This window comes from Ursus maritimus, unplaced genomic scaffold, assembly GCF_017311325.1.
Source record: "Ursus maritimus isolate PB19 unplaced genomic scaffold, ASM1731132v1 scaffold_23, whole genome shotgun sequence".
In the NCBI taxonomy this organism is placed as follows: Eukaryota; Metazoa; Chordata; class Mammalia; order Carnivora; family Ursidae; genus Ursus; species Ursus maritimus.
In genome coordinates, this window is record NW_024424786.1 from 24,766,375 (window position 1) to 24,788,362 (window position 21,988).

General features: G+C 39.0%; 1 protein-coding gene across 3 annotated transcripts in view; it reads right to left on the reverse strand.

The window, feature by feature from the left end:
- LRRC4C (leucine rich repeat containing 4C) overlaps positions 1-21,988 on the reverse strand; it is a 154,641-nt gene that overhangs the window by 7,400 nt on the left and 125,253 nt on the right. The window contains exons 2-4 of one of the 3 annotated variants that reach the window (XR_005837093.1): positions 15,894-15,945; positions 15,577-15,642; positions 5,363-5,424 (exon numbers count right to left, since the gene is read on the reverse strand). The exons of 1 other annotated variant lie outside the window; for it this stretch is intronic. The gene's annotated coding sequence lies outside the window, so the exon portion shown is untranslated. Of the gene's footprint in view, positions 1-5,362; positions 5,425-15,576; positions 15,643-15,893; positions 15,946-21,988 lie in introns of those variants that run through there. One more of the 3 variants, XM_040638968.1, reaches the window with a different exon arrangement.

Sequence of the window (21,988 nt, forward strand, 5' to 3'; positions counted from 1 at the left end):
ATGCTTCAGTGCACTGAGATACAGGGGGTGCTTTATTTAGCACAGTATCACTGCTCAGTAAGCATAAACTGGATCTAGGTACTGGAACCAGTTTGGAAGCCAGGTAAAAGGAAGGTGAATTTATTAGCCACAACCACTCTCCCCCACAGAACACACATTCACACTCCCATGTATCTGCAATAAACCCCCTAAATACTGAGAACCAAAACCACTTGCCCCAGGACTCAGCCTGGACACTAAGACCTCCAAACCATACCTTCGCGTTGACATAACCATGATTTTGCTCTTCCACTGTCTTTATCAGCATCTTTATCTTTGGGGACTCTCTTCTCCAAGCAAATGGTTTTATTGTCCTTCTAGGAACCCGCCCAAAGATCCATCAATTCTTTCATAGAAAGCATCTAATGACAGTCTATACTCTTAAGATTCTTTGAATCTCTAGCCTCATCTTGCTGTTTTCACAAATCCTGGACTGCTATACCTTAATTCTTACTTTCTCCTAATCAACCTCCCACAGGGAAAACTCCTCTCAAATCAGACTCCCAATTCTCCATAAATTCTATCCTAATTTTTACCGCTCTACTCACAGATACTCCCATACCTTTGTGAGATGGTGACCTCCCTTAACAGAGTAAGCAATAAACTCTGTCTTTTCAACAGGGTGTGTTGGGAGTCAGCTGTTCACAGCACTAAGAATGGATTATTCATTGTAATCGTGCTTGAACCTCTCTTTCTCTCTTTCTTCACATTTGTTGCCTTCCCAACATCCTCATCCCTTACTCTTTCCCTAGAAAAATTGGTTCAGGAATCTTCCCTCCCATCCTAAAAAAATCACAAAACTGTATTATCTGCTTTGAAAGAGGCTGACCCAGGACTGCTGGGTTACAGAATTTGGTTCAAGCTAGGGCTACACAAACTTTTCCTGTAAAGGGCCAGCTAGGAAATATTTTAGGCTTTGCAGGCAATATGGTCTCCTGTGGTAACAACTCTGCTCTGCCATTGTAGCCTGAAAGTAGTTGTAGTGAAAAGGTGAATGAATGGATATGGCTGTGGTTCTGATTAAACTCGTTATGGGCACTGAAATTTGAATTTCATACCATTTTCACTTGTTTCAAAACACTATTCTTTTTTTAAAAAAGATTTTTTATTTATTTGTTTGAGAGAGAGAGCAAGAACAAGCAGGGTGGAGGGTCAGAGGGAAAGGGGAAAAGCAGGCTCCCCGCTGAGCACGGAACCCAATGCAGGGCTCCATTGCAGGACCTTGGGATCATGACCTGAGCTGAAGGCAGACACTTAACCGACTGAGCTACCCAGGTACCTTTCGAAATATTGTTCTTAACATGTTTTTTCTATTTAAAAATTCAAGAACATTCTTAGCTCCCAGGGCTAATCTTTTGGACTATAGTTTGCTGAGCTCTTGTATAAACAAATATTGGTTGTGCCATTTCTGTTGCCAGAGATTAGTTAGGTCTGGACACGTGACACAACTTGGCCAATGAGATGTGAGAAGAAGTCAGCTGAGGGGTTCTGGAAATTTTTTTTCTCCCACTCACAAGAAGAAAACATGGGGAAGAAATACTTCTTTATTCTGTTTTCTGGATATTGTTGTGAGTATAAGATGCCTAGAGTTGCTGAAGCCATCTTGTGGCCAAGAAAGGAGGAAGTCTGAGGATAAAGCAGTTATGCCAAGGAAGGAAAATGGGAAGAGAGGAAGAATTTGTATTTTTGATATTTGTGATGGGCAGCTGAATTAATGAATCCTGTTACTATCTTTCCTCTATATTTTCTTAATATGTAAATATTCAATTCCTTACAGTATAAACAATTACTTTTCCCTGGCTACTTACAGTCAAGCCTATCTTGATACTTACATATTCATTCTCCTTTCTTCCTCTTCCCTTGCCTCTCCCTCCCTCTATTTCTCTCTCGCTATCTCCCCCTTCCTGAAACCAATAACAAAGAAACAACAAGGAAGACAGTAGAAAAATTCTGATTTCTTGTACCATTATAAATTTGAGACTTACCAAAGGAAAGAACATAAGCTGAGGCAACATGAATTGCTTGTCAGAAAGGAGGTGAGGCTCACCCCATCATGCTAAAAGGCTTTCTACCGCAGTCATATCTCTGGATAACCCTTTACATTTTAAAGAGTGCTAGAATAGACCGGAGAAGGAAAAATAACACCTCAAATAACACCATCATATTAAAGATAGCTTACCTCTCCAAATCAAAATTATTTTGTAAATATTTTCTAATATGGTTATTTTTTTCCCAATTGAAACCCAACTTTACAAGTCTGTTGAGTTTTCTCTACTCCTTATATGGTATTATGTAGCTCTGCAGATTTTCAGGGAGAAGAAATTTTTGTGACCGTGCCTAGGGCTGACCCTCTAGGCAAATGTAATGGAAGTGATTCAACATTTAAATGGCTGTAAACCAGGGACTCAACCTGTCAAGTCAACAGGAGGTCCTCTGGCTGAACACACTGACCTGGCAATGTTTCTAAAAAATTGTAAGAAATTGAGATTGAAGAAGAAGATGATGATGATCATGACGATGCCCGAGTCTACATTTTCATTTTTCTCGAATACTTATCTGATTTATAGAAAAAGAATACACATGTTTGGGGTTTAGAGGTGACACAATTACAATATCATCAGGTGAAAAGAAACAGTGAGTAGAGAGAACTATGTATTAAAAAAAAGAAAAGCAAAGGAAGAAAAATGCATGGGGCCAACATGTTGCTATTGCTTGGACAGTGTAGTCAGGATTATAAGAATGAAATTGTCCAGGCCTTCTAGAACATTATAATCTTGTTGGAGCTATAATACAAATGTACAGATACATGTAAAAAATAAAAAAATGTATATATAGGTGTCCTGGGTACTAACGCAAACCAACATATTCAATATTTAAATGCCATAAAGGATTGTCAGAAGTCACAGATAATCAAGGCAAGTTTTAAGAAGAGGATTCCGGATCTTATGTAGGTCTTTAAGGGGACATAAACTTGCATTGAGATAGGGTGGTGATGGAGGAGGTAAGAGATTACTTAAAAAAAGCAGAGGAGTAGGAGCACGAAACGAAAACTGACTTACTGGAAGCAGAGGGCTTATGCTGCAGAATTTAGATAGTTGAGTTGGCCCTACTGAGGGGCACCGCAAGCCTGGTAGAAGTTTGGATTTGCCTCAATAACTCTTTATTGGAATAACTCTTATTAGGAAGAAACCTCAATCCCCTTAGGCAGGAAAGGGTTTGATGAGAGAGTACGGTGTATAAAAAGAATCATCTGCCCTCACGTGTAAAGAAATTGGAGAGAGGAATGTTTGATGGAAAAGTCCTGTGACTTCAACAATCAACATCCCTAGCATTACTTTAAAACTGAATGAAACATCTTCGATCTGATGATCTGACGACTGAGATGTGTACAGGTTGAAATTAATTAGCCCTAGTTGAAATCCCATAGAGCGTGAAATACCAGTGAAGGCAAAATTAGCTTCTGTATGTGGTCACATTAAAAAATATCATTGTACACAGAGATCAGGGTATGATTTTTGGAAACTCTGATATGCATGTCAGGAGAGAGGCATCTCTGATTTCTGGTGATGCTTGTGTCAACTCTGTGAATGGCACACAAAGAACTACTAAATACATATTGTCTTGGTTCCCTAATGAAATGCTATACTTTCCAACTTGAAACAATACTGACACACAGAAAAAGCCATAAACGTATATTAGCAAAACCTAGAGGAACAAAAATCAGATCGAGAATGGAATGAGGAGGGTTGGAAGGTTGGCTTAGTATTACTAACTGTTGATCTTTGGTAAATTGGCTTTCCCCGAGTTGCACCTTTCTAAGTGGGAGTGACGGTAATAACATTAATAAATAGACATTGAGAGGATCACTTGAATTAAATGCCAAAGCATATACTAAAAACAAATCCCCAAACCTGCCCTTGTGCCTCCCAAAATTCCACACCACACACCCAGTTGCTCAATGCAAAAATGTAAGAATCTTCCTTGACTTTTCTTTTTCTTTATTTATAACCAGCACAACACTATTCATGTGACTCACTAAAATGTAACTGGATCCATCTACTTTTCCTCTTTGACCCTCTCTAAGCCAAATCATCTTCATTTCTAACTTGGACCACTGAAATACCTTCTGACTAGTTTCTCTACTTTTGCAATTGCCTTACCACAATGAATTCTCCATACGGCATTTAAAGTGAATTTTTAAAATATAAATATGGTCACGTCACTCTTCCGTTAAAATGCTCCTATTAGCTCCATTTCATTTTAGAGCAAAATGCAAACTGTTTTGGTCCCCAAATCAAGATCGTCTGATACCTGCCTGCGTCTTGTCCCTTTCAACTATTTTCATCCTCCTTCTCTCTTCAACCACATTGGACTTCCTTTGGTTCTCAAATGCTCCAGGCTTTTCCCTCTCTCCCTTGGGACCTTTGCAGTAGGGTCCCCTCTGCCTGCAACACATACCCTTTGATTTTTTCATGGTTGGTTTTTCTTGTCCTTCAGAGCATCCCTTAAATTTTTCTCTCTTAGGAAGATTTTCTTGACCATCCAGCCTAAAGAAGCACCTCTACAACCATCAGTCACATCACCATATTTGATTTCCACCATAATACTTATTATTGGTATTTTTCTTATATACTTAGATGCTTATTTTCTTACTGCCTGTCCTACCTGAGTGGAATATTAAGTTCCATGGAGCAGAGACTTGTCTGTCCTATTCAGTAGTTTTCACCTGGAATAATGCTCAGCAAATATTTGCTAAAGGTATGAATGAATGAATAAATGAATAAACTGGTGTCTAAGCAGCCCGTAGATAGTTAAGGCTATAAATTCATTGAGGACATAAATGACGTCACATTCACTTATTGATCCCTAGCAGCTAGTAGAGTCCAACTCACATAGTAGGAATTTCATCAATTTCTGAAATGGTGCTTATCTAGTTTTTAACCATTTTCACGGAAGTCCTTCCTACAAAGAAAAGCGGGGCGCACAATGCAATATAAAGCTCATCTCATTGTTTCCGAGCTCTCTTTTCTATTTTGTTTGTTTGTTTGTTTTCAGGGGAAGGCTTCCCTATTTCTTTCTTTATTATTGTCAATAGCAGCCCTGTTTAAGTTTGGCCAAACAATGCCCTCTGCTGTACGTGCCTAAAATAACATGATTGCCTTGAAAATTCACATGTAGATAAATGTGTAAGTTGTACCCCTGATTTGCTTCTTCACAGAGCACCTACATGTATGTCAGAGGTAGGGAGCTTTGGCTCAGCTTCCGGGTCACTCCCTGGGATCAGCCCACTCAGAGCAGAGAACGAGAATTCGTATGGCAGGAACTCAAGTCATCTTCAAATCCCCTTCAAAATGGAAGAGCTTCTTCGTCATCACGTTTCTGCTTCTGGAATTCATTTGAACCATTAATTAGAAAATCCATGGGTGAAAAAAGGCCTCCTAATTGTTTTGTCACAATCCAAAGGAACAGGATGAAATAGGCTAGATAAAGGTAGACGGTCGCAGCTCCAACTTTGTGTTAGCTACAAGAAGTCAAATCTACCTTGTGTTAGAAAAGCAGACCCAAAAATATAGCCAATGACTTGGCAAGGCTAAAAGTAAAATTGATTTGTTTTTTCCTGCTTGTTTAGTCTCACGTGATGCAAGAGAGATAAACATACCTGGCATGAAGTTTCTGGCTGGTTATGAATCCTTTTGATCATATTCACTTTTTGACGTTTATTATTTATGAAGAAATGAAATATAGATGACTGACTTGTTTCTCAAATTAAAGGGTGGGATTCGAGGTATTCAGGGATATGTTTGTATTTTTACGATAGATGTTTGCTCTGTTGGTTTTGTGAAATGAATAACCAAAGAAAAAAAGCTTAAAACCTCAAGCTCCATATACTGCTTGATATTTCATTCTTCAGAAAATGAAATCAGACTGTTCCAATTATCGGAAACGCCTGCATTCTCCTTTGCATTAATACTGTTAAGTCTGGATTCTACCAATGCATGAAAACGTCACTTCTTTGCTTTTCCTTTTCATTCTTTCTCTTTTCTCAGGTCCGGGGGCCGACAACATGATTAATACATGCTATTCTTTATCTCCAAAATTGGCCTTTTCTTCTAATACTTTTCCTGGGGGAGATCTACGCAGTTAACACTTTGCAGACTTAGCGTAACAAGACCCAGGAACGTAGGCAATCACAGTTCAAGAAAACATAACCCACCAATAGTTCCCATTTGCTTAGAGAATAAAGCCTAAATCCCTTACTGCCTCTACCCACTAGATGCCAGTAGCACCCCCAGTTGTGAGGATCTAGTGTCTCCAGACATTGCCAATGTCCCCTGGAAGGCAAATTTGCCCTTTTAAAAACTACCACCTTAGCGTGACACATAGGACTCTCCATGATATTGTGCCATACTCCTTTCCCAGGCTTATCTCCCACTGTTCTCCATAATACAGTCTAGGCTGCAGTCTGTTCCTGATTCTAAAAATAGGCCTCCTACTTTTCTTCTTCAGAGCCTTGCTCCTGTTTTTCCCATTGCAAGGCATGTCCTACTCTTGATTTTTCTGTCAAAATTGTACCCAGTCTCAGAGCCAGTTTTACGAAGACCATTTCTATTTAACCTTCATTGGTCTTACTGGCGGGGACTCATCTATCCTTCCATAAGTGTCTGTAATGCTAAAACTATAGCATTTCTCAAATCTGTGTTTAAATCTAAATGTTTGGGTATGTGTTCAACCTATTTAATCATAAGCTTGTGAAAGACAGGAACTGGAGAATGTCTAGGCATGCGGTAAATATTTGTTGAATTGCATTACTGAATGTAGCTTACATTTTAATTCATAGTCAGGAGCCAGGAATGATAAGCTAATTTTATAATAACAAATAACATATCAAGTCCATTGATAAGACTTGTATGAGAACCGAAAAAGTTAAAATGGTATATAACTTAGTACAAATGATAAAGAGGGGGGTTCAGTAATTACTCCTTGCCTTCTCATGCACACAAACAAAAATGTAAAAATAAATTCTGAAAAAGTAGATTGCCCAAAATCAGCATGTAAATGTGTGATTGAAAACAATAGACTAGGTAAAAATTTCTTTTTACCAGCAATAAGCTGTATCCTAAATATTACATCCAGAGTACATGGCACATTGTAACATTGTGTCTTTCATTATATTATATATATATATATAATTTATATGTATAAAATGAAAGAAGGAAAGAAGGATGGAAAGACAGAGTGAAAGAAGGAAAGAAAAAGAAAAGAAAAGAAAAGAAAAGAAAAGAAAAGAAAAGAAAAGAAAGAGAGAAGAAAGAAAGAAAGAAAGAAAGAAAGAAAAAGAAACAAGCTCAAGAAAAGGTTGGTACTTACCAACTACTAACATAACTAAGTGAAGGGTAACGGAATATAGAGATTTTTCTTTTTTTAAAATCAGAGATAAAAATGTGTGTAGTATCCATCTGTGAAACTGCCTAGAGGTTGGATGCTCTGATTTATGTACTCTATCATTGTGAGAATACATGATTTAATATATATAGAAGGATTTAGAACAGTGTCTTGTACATAGCCAATACTGTATGAACATTTGTTGTATTTATTGTTATTGTTATTTGTCTAGTCCCAGTGACAGCTGAAGTCCAATTATGAAGAATGATTGATACATCAGACAATTATAATCTGATGCTAAAGCAATTTGAATCATACAATTAAGTTTTCTTAGTTTGATTTCTCATCAACCGCCTTATTGAATTATAATGTTTTTCCATGAAAATGCATAGTTCAATCCAAGGGTTCCTAAGACGCTCATGAATAGATTTTAAACCATTTATGAATCTCTTGAAATTATATGCAAATTTTGGTATAAATGTGGAGATTGTGTATTTTTTATAGGAAGATTATTCATTGGTTTTATCATCATATTTTCAAGGAGATTTACAACTCCAAAAAATTTAAGTTCTACATAAAAAGATTTGACAGACTGAAGTACTTGAAGTGTCTGTTATATTTTAGCTATAATTTAACAAACTGGCATTCTGCTCTCTATATTCATTTCTTATGTGTTTATAAGTGTGACTACAACTTTCTCATGATGAGCCACCCAAGTCAAATTTCTGAGGGTATAAAACCAAGGACCAGACCCACGTCTTGAGTAAATACTTCAAGACGAATGTCCACTGGAAAAGGTCTTGAAATGCCATATTCCCTGGTGACAATGATCCTTGCCACATACATTAACACTGGTATTCAGGTGACAGTTTGTCACTCCCTGTCATTTTTTAAGGAATTTGTGTCAATATAAGAATCAGGATGCTGCATGATGAAATGAGGACTTCTCTGCTCCAGAACCGTCTGTCCCTCATTTAGCCATCATTTATTCCTTAAAGGAAAATGCACTGAGGTAGTGTAACTGAATTGTTCATGTGTATCTATCTCTTAGAATATTTTGGGTAGTTTTGACTGATGCCAAAAGAGAAAATATCATGCTTATTAATATCAGTGAAGATCATCTGTATAATAGGAATAAATCAAAAAAGTAATATTCCATTACAACTAATACAACTAAAATCCCAATAAGAATCTTCCCCTCATACACACACAAACACAAAATCTATTGTTGAATGAGGTTAAACTGCAGAAATCAGACACGTTTTAGCCTCTCAGGATGCACAATAGGATGATTCCAGGCTTTCAGTTTGAAAAAGGTAATAAAAAGACAGCAGATAAAAGAGGCTGAACATTTCAAATTATATTTAATCACAGTATGAAAAATTATTTTTCTCATGACATTCTATCAGTCCACAGAGGCTAATGATTATTCTTTTATATATTCTTTTGTCCAGGTTAATGACAGGGCAAGTAACTAGAGAAACTTTTGAAAATCTAACAAGTCCGTCTTAAACATAAGCCCTTGCTTGGTAAGGCAGGTAGAGAAGGATTTGATTTCAGAAAGTTGGTAATGCAGTTAATGACCTTGCTTCCCATGCTTTCTTTGGATTAATGACTAGCTAGGAGGAGTTGAGAGCCATTAACCCTCAACTGCTCATTAATCCTTAGGAAATGCCCTGTGCAAGGTCATCATTGCCTTTATAGGTTGAAAACAAACAAACCAACAATAGCAACCAAAAGGCATATAGATTTTTGTAATGAGTAATGCAATTTAAATTGCCATGTTAGGGAATCTGAATACCACATACAGAGTCATTCTGATTTTAAAATCACCTTCCAATGTTTTATCAAGTACTTTCTTCCTGTTTATTATTAAACAGTAGAAAACCCAAATTTCCTAGATAGTTACAACACACACACACACACACACACACACACACACACACCCCTATATAATATCCCCAGGCAAAGTACTAATGACATCTGGGATTCATTTCATAGTAGGATGCTGGGAAAGAGAACTGTTAAAGTCATTTCAGCTCTAATAATACACGCTTCCAAGTATGGGTACCAATACAGTGTGAACTTTCCCTGTGAGGGAATCCCTTCCACTCAGTAACTCCCCATCACCGATCATTTGAAACACTGTGCTGTGACAAGCCTAACATAAATAACAGAGTCACGAACCAACGCCAGACGCCGCACTGAGTAAGTGTGTAGGTGGTAGAGCAGATCATCAGAAGTAGCCTGGTGGTCAGAGGGAACCAGGAAGGTGTGAACAGTCAGGGAAGGCTACGTAGACAGGGGATTTAGTAGGCGATATGGATTTGAGTAAGCAAAGTTCCCAGCTCTTGACCCTTACGACCCAGCATCTCCCATCAGGTGTCTCACAGTATAGCGGGATTCATAAGGATTAAATAAGGGATTTTAATACAGCAGGAAGTGCTAGATAAGAATGAACAGCATGTTTTAGGAGAACACAATAAAGAAGAAAGAGAAAGAGAAGGGACGGAGTTTGCTAGAGAAGAGGCGTGTGGTTAGTGGGAAACATATGAAAGTGAACATGAATGTTGGGCAGAGACGCACAAGGTGACTCCTATGAGGAATCTATACTGAAAACCAGTGGGAGAGAAGGTAGGATAAGTAAAATAATACCAGATTGTGAAAAAGAGACAAAAAACCACCCTAGATTCTGTATTAAGTCATCAGATGGGTTATAGGGACTTGATTTTTATCCTTGTGTTGGAAGGATATAGTATTATGGGAAGAGTATTTAAGGAAAAGCAAATTTGCAATAATACAGAGCATGGATAGGGAAGAGTACACTGTAAGGTCTGAAGACCTACTAAGAAATTATTTCAACAATTGAGGAATAAAAAAAATGAAGGCCTGGACTAGGCTCTCCTTTTTAGCTAAAATACAGGCTGACATGACACTAAGATTTTCACATCTCTGTGCTGCAATCCTTAAGCCGTGAGACCCCCCTTCCTATTTCACCAGCTTCCTTGATTCCTGACCCATGACTGGCTGCTCTGACATCTGTATATTTCAGACTCTCTAAAACATCGGAGCAAACCAGCCCATCAAGTTCTGGCTCCCACTGAAGACCTTGGAGCCACCACCTGCCAGTTTTCAGCATGACTCAAGAGTTTAATAAATTCACCAAAATGACCCACAAAAACCTGATAAGGAAACTCTCTTTAATTGAGTCTGTGTTTATGAGATCTGAGCAAGGGGAGGAAACACAGTAGACTCCTTCTGTGATTTCCAGGCAACGTCCTTTAATCAGAATGCAGATAGCAGGGATGGCCTCCTAATTGGAACTGGAGCTGGTTTCAAGTAACCTCAACACTGTTAACATTGCATAATGACAAAAGCTTGGTGATGACATGTCAGATAATGGGAATGACTGTAATCAGTGATTTCTTTGTTTCCCCCTAATGACCGCAAAAGAGGGAATTATATGGCAGATGCAGACATTTGGAAATTGGATTCTTAGTTATTTAGTTAAGGCAGTCCTCATTTTGCTTGGTGCCATGTTACACATAGGTCATGCATACTGGCACCAAGTCCTCTTTTTTTTGCACAGTTCTTTTATAACAGATTTGCTCTCAGTTACCATGGAACCTTGTAACATGAAGACTCCGTTCCAATATGAACAAGCTTCAGTTAACACAGTACCGTGCAAAACAAGAACTCCGAGTATTATCTGATACTCATCGGCCTAAAATGCATCATTTCCAAAAACAAATCTTGGAAAAAAAGATCAGGAAAATCCATGAAAAGCAATAAGGAACTGGATCCCCTATGGTATCTTAATGGGATAAAAAAGTAGGGACGCCCGTGCATATCCCTATTTAAATTCATTAGTTAGCCACTTTTTCCTTGGTTTGGATAATGAAAATTACTTCTTGGTTATTTCTCCCACTATTTTTTTTTTTATTCTCTAAAGGCTGCATCTTAGAAAGAATAATCCAAATAAAAAAAAAACACAAGGGTGACAGTCAGATCCTAATACAGGTATCACAGATGCTGGGTGACACCAGAGCAAACCACTTAAACCTTCTGTACCCTTCTGTAAAGTGAAGACAGAGTGAATACCTGCTCTTCCCATGGCAAAGAAATACTGGAACGATAAGCTTTAATCGAAAATAAGTGTAACAAAAAGCAAAATCCACAAAATGAGGGTAAAGTACGATATGGTTGTCACTCCCACACTCCCCAGTCCCATTTTTTGAGCTCTCACTGCCATGTGCACAGAAATGGAAGGTGGATAGATATGTAGGCAAAATTCTCAGATCAGTGGTTGGAAGACTACTGCCCACGGACAAAATCTGGCTCACAACCTGTTTGTTTTTTTTTTTCAATAAAGTTTTATTGGAATACTTCACCCCTATTCATGCATGTATTCTCTATGGTAGCTTTCACATTAAAGTGAAAAATTGTGTAGTTGTGACAGACTATGAGACTCGCAAAGCCCCAAATACTTACTGTTTGACCTTCTACAGGAAAAGTTTGCTGACCCTGCTCTGGAGTCTCTATAATAATTCCTTTTCTTACTCACTCTCTTCAACCCCAAACCTGCCAAGATGATCCATTAGGGCATGGAAGAAAAATATTAAAACTTCTATTTATAACTAACTTTCATCTCAGAAACAAAGAGATTCAGTTTTTCTAATTTGGCAATGGTTCCAGGTGTCACATAACATATGTGAGGAGTCCTGAGCAAAAGAAGGAGTTCCATAACTCAGCGGGGTGGTCTGTGGTACAGTTATTTGTTCATATGTTTTCAGCACTTAGTGACATACTACAATCTCTGTGTGTCTAGCTAAGTGGCTTCACAGATTCTTTTATTTAGTTTAAAAAAAAAGAACTAACCCAAAATGGAGAAAGGAGCATAAAGGAATTCTTCCAAAGGCAACACAGAATGAATATTCTAATAATAAGGCGCGCATAAGCACATCACAAGTAAAAATGGCAGAGCTGACATCTCCTCTCCTAGCATGAGCTCTTTGAAGCCTTACAATGATTATAGATTAAAGAAATGTTCACTGGGATTAATCTTGTGTGTGTGTGTACGGGGTGGGGCAGCAGTTATGCTCTCCAGCAATCATGTCCTATCCTACTCTTGTTCCAGCTGTTTACTCTTTCCTGAATTCTCCAGATGCCCACCAACATCTCTGACTGATACATGCCTTCTTTTCAGTTTTTTCCTCCCCATTCCACCCCACCCCACTAAAGCATATTGCTATGCAAAATCAATGCCTCTTCTGTCCCTGGGATTGAGAACCGTATTTCTGCATGCCCCTTCGGATCCTGGGAGAATGACCTGAAAACAGGTCCATAGGAGATAGACTTTGTAAGTACCCTCTCCTTCCTTCCTTTCCTCCCTCCCTGCTAAAAGTGTCTTCCTCTCACCATTTGTTGGAAAGACGAATTAAAATCTGCTGGGTTGAAGCTTTAAAACTCGTGAACATAGAACCCAAATTAAGAATCATAGACTTGGAGAGTTTTAATTTTGAAAGGAACCCCAGAGACCTAGGTAAAAACTCCACTTCCTCTTTCACTATATGGAGATCTGGTCAATAACTCTGAATCTCCTTTTTTCTCACCTGTAAAGTGGGCATGATATTTTTTGTCCCTCCTTTCTCATTACCAGGATAACTTTAGGTAGTTTATGAATTGTGAGATGACTTACAACTTACAAAATAATACGTAATTAGATAGACTTTGGAGACTGATCATTTTTTACTTTGAATCCATACTGAAAAAACAATCAGAAAGGGGGGGGGGGAAGGGAGACAGAAAGTAAAAACCACAGCTCTCTATGTGGCAGATACTCTGAGCAATTTACATGCACTTTACTTAATCCTCCCAACAACTGCATGAAAATAGATGCTGTTTGTAGCTTACCCCAAATCACACAATTAGTAACTGATCTCCAGCCTGTCTTGATGCACCCTTTTAGCCACTGTACCGGATGGATACACTTTCTACTAGCTATGTTGCTTTAGAGAAGCAATTTATTCTTTTGGCAACTCATTTCTAAAGGGATGAAGAAAAACACCACTCCTATGGTATACTGGCTGCATTATTATAACTAATCTTAATGAAACAGCATTTCCTAGAAGTGCTCATATTCATTTTGTCTTTGAGAAACCAAGACAGAGCATCTACACATTATAATCAGGGCTTTTCAACCAGCCTGTTGTGGTATCTAGACTTCAACCACCAGCTCCTGATCCATTTTTCCTTCCAGCACACTGCCTGGCAATGAATGTTGTGGGATCACCTAAGACAACCTAAATGCCAGTATCCAGCAAAATATTGGGCACACAGTAGGTACACAATATACAGTATGTTTTTTTTTTTTTTCTTTCCTAAATAAACTCCTTCTTTCTCTTGGAATATGATCAGCATGATGATTTTATACTCCACTTAGAAGACTGACAATCAGGACTGAGGAGAAAGAAACATCAGTTCGGGTTGTCTAAATCAAGGAAAAGCCATAGCTGGGGGTGGAAATGTGGACCGTGATATAGAGCCTGCGAACTTTCAACTGGCAGCCAAGGGTTCCTTCTTACCAGCATGTGCTTCCTTAGTAAACTTCACTCTCAATTCTTTTGTTTTTGAAGAAAAACATTTCCAGCTAATAACACAATTACACTTAAGTATCAGAGCTCATTTTAGTATTATTGCATTTGTTAAATCTAACTGAGTCCAAATGACTTCCTCATTGCTAATAAGAGAAGGGGGAGGAGAAGCAGAGGAGAAGGAGGAGGGGCAGGGGGAGGAGGAGGAGGACAGAGGGGGAGAGGGTTTCCAGGGTTAAAGGAAGAGAAAGAGATGTATACAGGGTAACAGAAAAACAGAGAGATAGCAACATTGCATGCAGCCTCAAGTCCAATGAATGTCAGTTAAACTTGCTGCCCACAGTTTCTATGGAAACCCCTTAAGTTAAGAGTGGAACACAGACATTTTTTGGACTGCAATTCACAAGCTGTTTATTTAATTATGATGAAACATGAGACTGTTAGGGACAATACTATTATCATACTGATAGCATTTAGAATTCAACGAATAGTTATGGCAAAATAAAAAGTTAAAAAAAAATTTTAAATCGTTACCTTCATGTGAATTGCATGCAAATAAAATGTGTCTTGTTTTTACAGGACTTCATACATTATTTCCTGCAGGCGAACCCCAAATTAGCCAAATGACATTCATTAAAAGGGAGTTCTTCAGAGGCCTCATGCCAATTATAACCCCCCATGCCCAGTGAACAAAACCAAGGTCACAGCATATTTTCAATTAAAGCCAGGATAGCACCAAAGTGCAGCACAGCTGGAAAAGCAAGCACATTATTACCCCATAGATCATTTGTGAGCAATGAATAGGTCTCTGGTGTTTTTCTGTTTTATAGATATTTGAATATAAAAATAAAGAAAATAGCTTCAGATTAGCTTTTGCCTTCCAAAATAAACAACCACTTTTAGGGCATTACTCCTGGTGGCCCAAAGAAGAATGATTGGAAGCCATCACTTTTCTGTCCCTGATGATTGGAAAAGGTTTGCTTAGCCTTTAATTTGGCCACAGGGAACCATGTGATTGATGGACTCATTCATACCCTTGTTCCCTCACTAAAGGAACATGGAGTTTCCACCTATTATATATCAGGCACTGTGCTAGGGACACGGGAGGCAAGAAGATTAAACCCTAGTCCCTAGCTTAATTATGGACTTTTTAGAAGGGAATGCATTAATTTTCCTGATAAATATTTATGGAGGGACAACTATGGCTCATAGGCTTTAGACTAAAGAGATCAATAAATCCAGGACCCTTCCTTCCAGGAGATTACAATTATATGGAGACAAAAAGACACAAAATCATAAGTCATAGAGCAAGGAGTCGGTGCTCCTGCCTGCTGCCTATGGTATCTCGCTGTAGAAGTAGAAAACCTACGTACAGATGCTGTGCTCCAGAAGGGAAATGTGCTTATGAGTACGGCATGATTGGCTGGCGGAAGACAGGGTGACGAGGGAGCTTTGGGAATATTTCTGTAGGAGAACCGCATTTCCAGGTCTGTCTATGAGCCACCCCTACCCTTATAAAATCTTTAGCCCATAAAATATAACTGAAGGAGGAGGCACTCACAAGAGAAACGAATCCCAAGGAGAGTCATCTCTGGTTCAAGCTGGGAACATGAAGACTGTTTCTAAGCTGGCAAAGAGAAACATACAAGAAATTTGCAAATATGACTCAGGGACTATGTCTTTTCTACTATCCTGCAGCCTATTTTTTGAAATTCAGTAGTGGTTTGCAGTAGCTGGGCTTCCCACAAGTTGCTCGTGCTAGCAAAGCCAGTCGTTGCTGTTACTGGATCTGACAGTGTATAATGAGCCTCTTCACATTAGCTGCTGTTGTAGTGTTCAGCATATTGTGGGAAAGATTTAGCATGAATCATCACCCACCTAGCTCTCCATTGTGGTCTCTATGCTGTAAACAGGCCACGTGTTTGCCAATCTACAAAAAATAAGTAAAAGATAAAAAAGCATCCATTAGAACAATTCAGCACATTTCTGGATCTGCTGCCACCACCCTCACCACAGACAACACTGGTGACAATGTTTATTGAATTGCCACTGTATTTTAACATTCTCCCGGGCAGAGAGCCAACGCAGCTATTTTAACAACTGGCCATTTGGAACAATGCATTTTTTCAGGCCAATGAAAAAATACATTTGGAGTCAGAAGACCTATAGTCTACACTTGGTTCTGACTTCTCAGATGCATGACCTTCAACAAGTCACATTATCTCTCTGATCCAGTGTCTTGGCCAAAAACATGTCTTAAGATCAAACGAGGTAAAATATTTTGAAGATGAGTAGGAAATAGTTAAACAGAACACGCCGAATTACTAAAGTCAAATGGGATGCTCAGAGTTTGACACCGGCATGAGCTGTGAACTCCAGTTGTTTCTTTTCCTGCATCCAAACACAAAAGAGACACTAACATCTCCTCCTCCTATCCATCCCGATTCCTATTCCCCACCCCCCTCCCCCACTCCTATTAAAAATTAGAATCTGAGCTTGAGGGCCACACAGTACTTAGAGCAAAGAAACACGAAGAGACAGTGCTCTAGTTTGCAAAACATAATGAAGTAAATGAAAGAATCTTTAATTCCCATAAACACAGATCTTTACAGCCAAATCTGAGACATACAGTTGGTGCAAACAGTACAAAGCGGAAACCCTGAGCAAGTACAGATGGGAAAAGCCCACACAATTAGTAATCAAGATCAAGGGACTGACATGGATATTGAAATCACCAAGAATTCTATCAGGAGTAGGATTGGAAAGAACAGCAGGGAGGCAGGTGTTAAAATCTTCAAGGAATGAGGAGGAGTGAAGTGTGGGTCTGCTGGTGACTCCTACAAGGAGGTGTTAGCAGGTGGCATAGTCTGATGGCGTAAGCTTCAAAGCTGGGCACTTCACTGTGTTAGATGGTTCTGTGTGGAACACAGAATGTTAAGTAAATGTGCTTCCCAAACTTCAAAGCAATATACCACTAGTGAATATTACTATTATTACATAAGTAAAACTGAATATAATTAAAATGTATTTCAGAGATGATCTGTGGATTTTCCATTATTGGTTTTGAAAGATGTGTAACTCAGTCTTATAGAAAGTTCCCCCAAATCTCATGGTTTCAAGAACCCTTGAGTTAGGAAACATGAAATGTGAATGACAAGTTAACATGTCAGGGATTTATAATAATGTGAGAGCAAGGCAGTGGGTAACGATTAGTATGTGTAGAAGGGGTAAAGAAGAGGTAGGAGGAGAAAACTCATGCTCATTGCTAAAGCAAGTAGCCAGTTCTCAATTCTTATATTAAACAAAAATTAGCAGTATTTGACATAGTGACCACCTTGTCCTTTCTGAAACACTGTCTGCACTTGGCTCCTGGGAAACCACTATCTCGATTCTCTTTCTACCTCAGTGGTTAATCTGCTCTACCTCCATCACTAGTTGTGCCTGATCCGTTGGGCCACTAACCCCTGGAGTGTACCAGAGCCCAGTTAGTGGACCTATTCTTTGTCTAGCCTCATTTTCCACGTGATCCCATGGTGGCTTTATACAGCATCTACAAGCATACACCTCCAGTCTGCAATGCAGACTTGTACATCTAACAGCTAACTCAAGACCTCCACTTGGAGGCACTGAAAATCAATCTGTCCAAAATAAAACCCTTGATTCCAACTCAACCTACATCCCCAGTAAAGACTTTTCTAATAGCAACTCCAGTCGTGCATTCATTCATTTGACAAAAAATTTTAAGCTCCTACCACATGCCAAGCATCATTCCAGGGATCATCCTCTTAGTAGTTCAGACCAAAGTCCCTTTGATCTCCATTTTCTCCACCTCATCCTCACTAAGGCATCCTGTTACCTCTATAGCCTATCACCTTTACATCCTATTGCCTACACATCGGAAATTGTGTGTATCAAGAGTCTCGTCCCCTCTCTTCTCCTCCACTGCTACATCCTAGTCCATTCTCTATCTGCATAATTGAGTTATTCCAAGAGCCTGGTCCAAGATCTGGTGTCTTCGCTTCTATGTGTGCACCTCCTCAGCTTCTTCTCCACACGGTGGAGTGGGTTTAGAGTCAACTTTAGAAGGTTGTTCAGAGCATGAAATCAGGTGATGTCCATAAACCACTAAGCCTGGCATATTGTAAGTTCTCAGATAACAGGAATGATTATTGTTATCAGAGAGTGTTTCATTCGTTGTTTATTAAGTACTACTCTACTGACTTGGGGAGTGACTGAACAATTTACCCACTTTTATGAGATGAGTATCTGGTGCTGAATATGGTACTCATCTCCAAATACATGCTCATGCCGAGACATGGGAAAACACACCACCCTGATCTTTTACACAGCACTGTAAAAACAAGATCAGTAACAAGAAAGATGGTCATGAGAATCTTACCTTTAGCTTATCTTCTACGTTATAGACTAGAAAATTGTCTCATATACATTACCCTGTCTGGCCTTCACAACTATGGGAGGTAAGCAGAATAGATTCTATTTTTCCATTTTGCAGATGAAAATGTTGAAGTATAAGAAAGTTAAGTAATGTGATTATATTTAAAAGGAACAAAACTGATATGTGACAACTGTTAATGCAAGAAGTTACATATTTAGAGCTCTAGGTTAGTGTCCTGCCCAATGTATAATCTTTTAATATGAACACGTTAAAGGATGGAAGGAGGTATTTATGCCATTAATTGTCGCAAGGTTCTCTAAATTTGTAGGAACTTGTGGGTTTTTTGTTTGTTTTTGTTTGTTTGTTTTCAGGGAGGGAGAGGGAAGGAGAGGTAGAGGGAGAGAAAGAGAGACTCTTAAGAAGGTTCCAGCATGGAGCTGGACATGGGGCTCAGTTTCACAACCCCAAGATCATGACTTAAGCCAAAATCAAGAGTTGGACGTGTAACCGACTGAGCCACCCAGACGCCCTAGAACTTGCTTTTTTTTGTGCTTTTTAAACACATTGCACCATATGGGAATAATAAAAAGAATATGTATTAAGCAATGATTGCATTAGTCATCCACGTTGTACTTGCCTACTTGCCTACCTACGTGTCTTTCTGCAGCATTAGACTACAGGCCTTGTTGGGACAGGCACTGTATTCCATTTCAGGTGCACGCATAACCCAGTTACTGCCAATTAGTACATGTTCAATAAATATTTCTTGAATAAGTGAATGAAATAGCTTATTAGGTTATATCAGAAAGAACCAACTGGAAGTACACCCTGAATCCAGATCACACAATTCATCTGTATGATTAGAATGAAGCACATAAACTTGCCATATCCTAAATCAAAAACTGTTGATAACAATGATTTCATATGGTTCACTACAGTTTTCAAAGAGGGACAGTGATTTTGGAAATGTCCAGTTTGCCAACCAAATTTCTGGAATTTATGGAAATCCTTTTCAGCTTACTTCTGGTTATAGAGACGTTCATGTACCAACCAAGGGGAAAAGAGCCAATAATTTTATTTCAATGGAAAGTCTTCTAACTTCAGACATTCAGTCTGTGGAACAGTAATTACAGACAAAACCAGAATAAGTACATTTGGTACCAAGCTATACAGGGTTCATTCTCTATTGATTACCTATAGCAGGGTCCACAAGCACAGAGCAGAGAAGACACTTGCTTGGCCATAGTCTTAAAATCCAATAGTACAGCCATTTGTACATCATGGAAAACTAAGGTGTCCATGCTGTTTTCCCTTACTAAAGCCTCTCAAATATTATTAATTTTCAGTAGTTCTATTCTGACTTGCCCCTTTGTCCTCTGACTTGCCCACAGAGAGAATTAACCACTTACTTGTCATTTTTTCCATAGTACTCTTCATTATTCCACTTATCACCAACACCGTAGACCCAACACTGTAACCTAAGAATCAATTGCCCCTGCAGAACACCATGCTGGGCATACACAGAATATAAACATTTTAAATTAAAGTGAAGTATCTGACATATAGACATGGATGAAAATATATATGCTACTTAGTATCTCTTTAGCTGCAATGGTACCCTAGTTTAACGCTGGAGATCAGCGTGTGTGGGAAGAGGAGATGGTACAACAAAAGTGTCCTTGATTTTCAAATAACAGCACCAAGTCAACTTCCTGCTCTAACCGACCTACATCTATGGCCTGAAAGGACACATGATAGCTGTGGTCTGTGTAAATGTGACATTTATCTTCATGAGTGTAGTGATGAAGAATGGATCAGGACCGGCAGAGTCATGAGTGACTTATCCCATCTCTCCTCACAAGTGAAGATAAATGACACAAAATATCAACCACCATGCATCACATGTATTTATTCCACATTTACTCCCACAGACACAAACGTACAGGAGGCCTTTTCCTCAACCTGATTGTTTTTCATTTTCAAAATATACAGCTAACAATAACAACAGAGAACCTCTGGGAAAGTCAGAGGCCATGAAAAATGCTGAAATGACTTCTCTAGGACAAGCTGTACGCTGTGGGAGGTTACGTCAAGACACCTTATCGCTGGGAACTCCAAAATGGCTGCAAGCCTCCAAATAGGATTTCCACAGGTCTCTGACTCCTGTCATTAAGCTAATGTTATAAGAAAGTCACAAAGACCCTCAAAGGATACTACACTAGATCACTCCCCAACCTGTGGAGAATTCATGATGATGGTGGTTCTAAGAGAGTAGCTCCCAAGCCCTCCCAGTCATATAGCAGCCCTTCTGGTTTACTGTATTCTCGAATGATAGTCATTATCCTCAGATGATAGGCATTCCTTACTTCTGAGTTGGATTCGGATGATCTCATTAAGCTTCTTAAATTGCTGGTAAGGTTGACAGGACAAAAAAGCGAAATAATGGCATCATCAGGGATATTGTCCCCCTCCCAGCCCTCACAGCGAGATAATCTGGGTACTCAGTGTCAACCTACCATTGGATAGGGCCTCTTTTAGGTTACAGTGCTAGAGTATCATTGAGAACATATGGGATCATTTTAAGTTATTGCATTCAAACCTAAATCTAATTTGAAGCTGGCCCTATTGGGAAGGACCTAGTCTCTTAGATCTAGTTCACTAGAAAATTACATCTGGATTATCAGAAAGCCAAGTCTTTTTTTTTTTTTTTTTTTTGGCCAGAGCATTGGACAGTTGTAGTTTCTGCCTCCTATTACCCATGCCTGACTTTCCCCCAATGTCGTCAGTCCTTCTCTCCAGTTGAAGGTGGGCTACACACTCCACCTACAGGCAAGACAAATCCTGGCCATTTTCTGTAACCTCGCTCTCACACTCAGCCTCACGACATCATTGTTCCAGATTTAGCTCTGATCTTATGCTCCACTAGCTTATAATCTATATACTGCTTTGGGAAATAGTATCAGTTTAGTGCCAAGACCATGCCTCCATATGTATTTGTGATCTCTTATGGGATTCCTGTCCTCTTCTACAAGTCTAAGTCTTTGGTAGTATAACATAATCCAAATTCCAGGACCGCAGGTCTAAGGACCTGGTTTGTTTCTTAAATTTCTAGATATCGAACGTTATCACCTTAATCCTCATCAGAATTGATAGCCTTCTGATATACATCTCATTCAACATTAATTGAATGCTTACTGAATACCAGGGATTATTTCAGACACTCAAGATTCTGTAGTGAGTCAGACAGTAAAGAATTCTCACTTCACGGAGTATCCCTCTTAGAGGGTAGACAGATAACAAACCACAAAAGATCAGGTAGAGATAAGTATTAAAATGAAAATAAAAGAGTGATGAAACAGGCAATGGCTGAGGGGAAATATTACATAGATTTGGTCTAGTAAGATCCCTCTGCAAAAGAAACATTTAACTTCCATAATGACAAGAAAGAACTCAGACATGGAAAGATCTAGAAGAAAACATTCCAGGCAGAGAAGGTAGCTAATTTAAAGGCTCCAGGTTTGAGGGAGTGCTATAGCCTAAATGTTTTTGCACCCCCCCCCCCCCCCCCCCCCCCCCC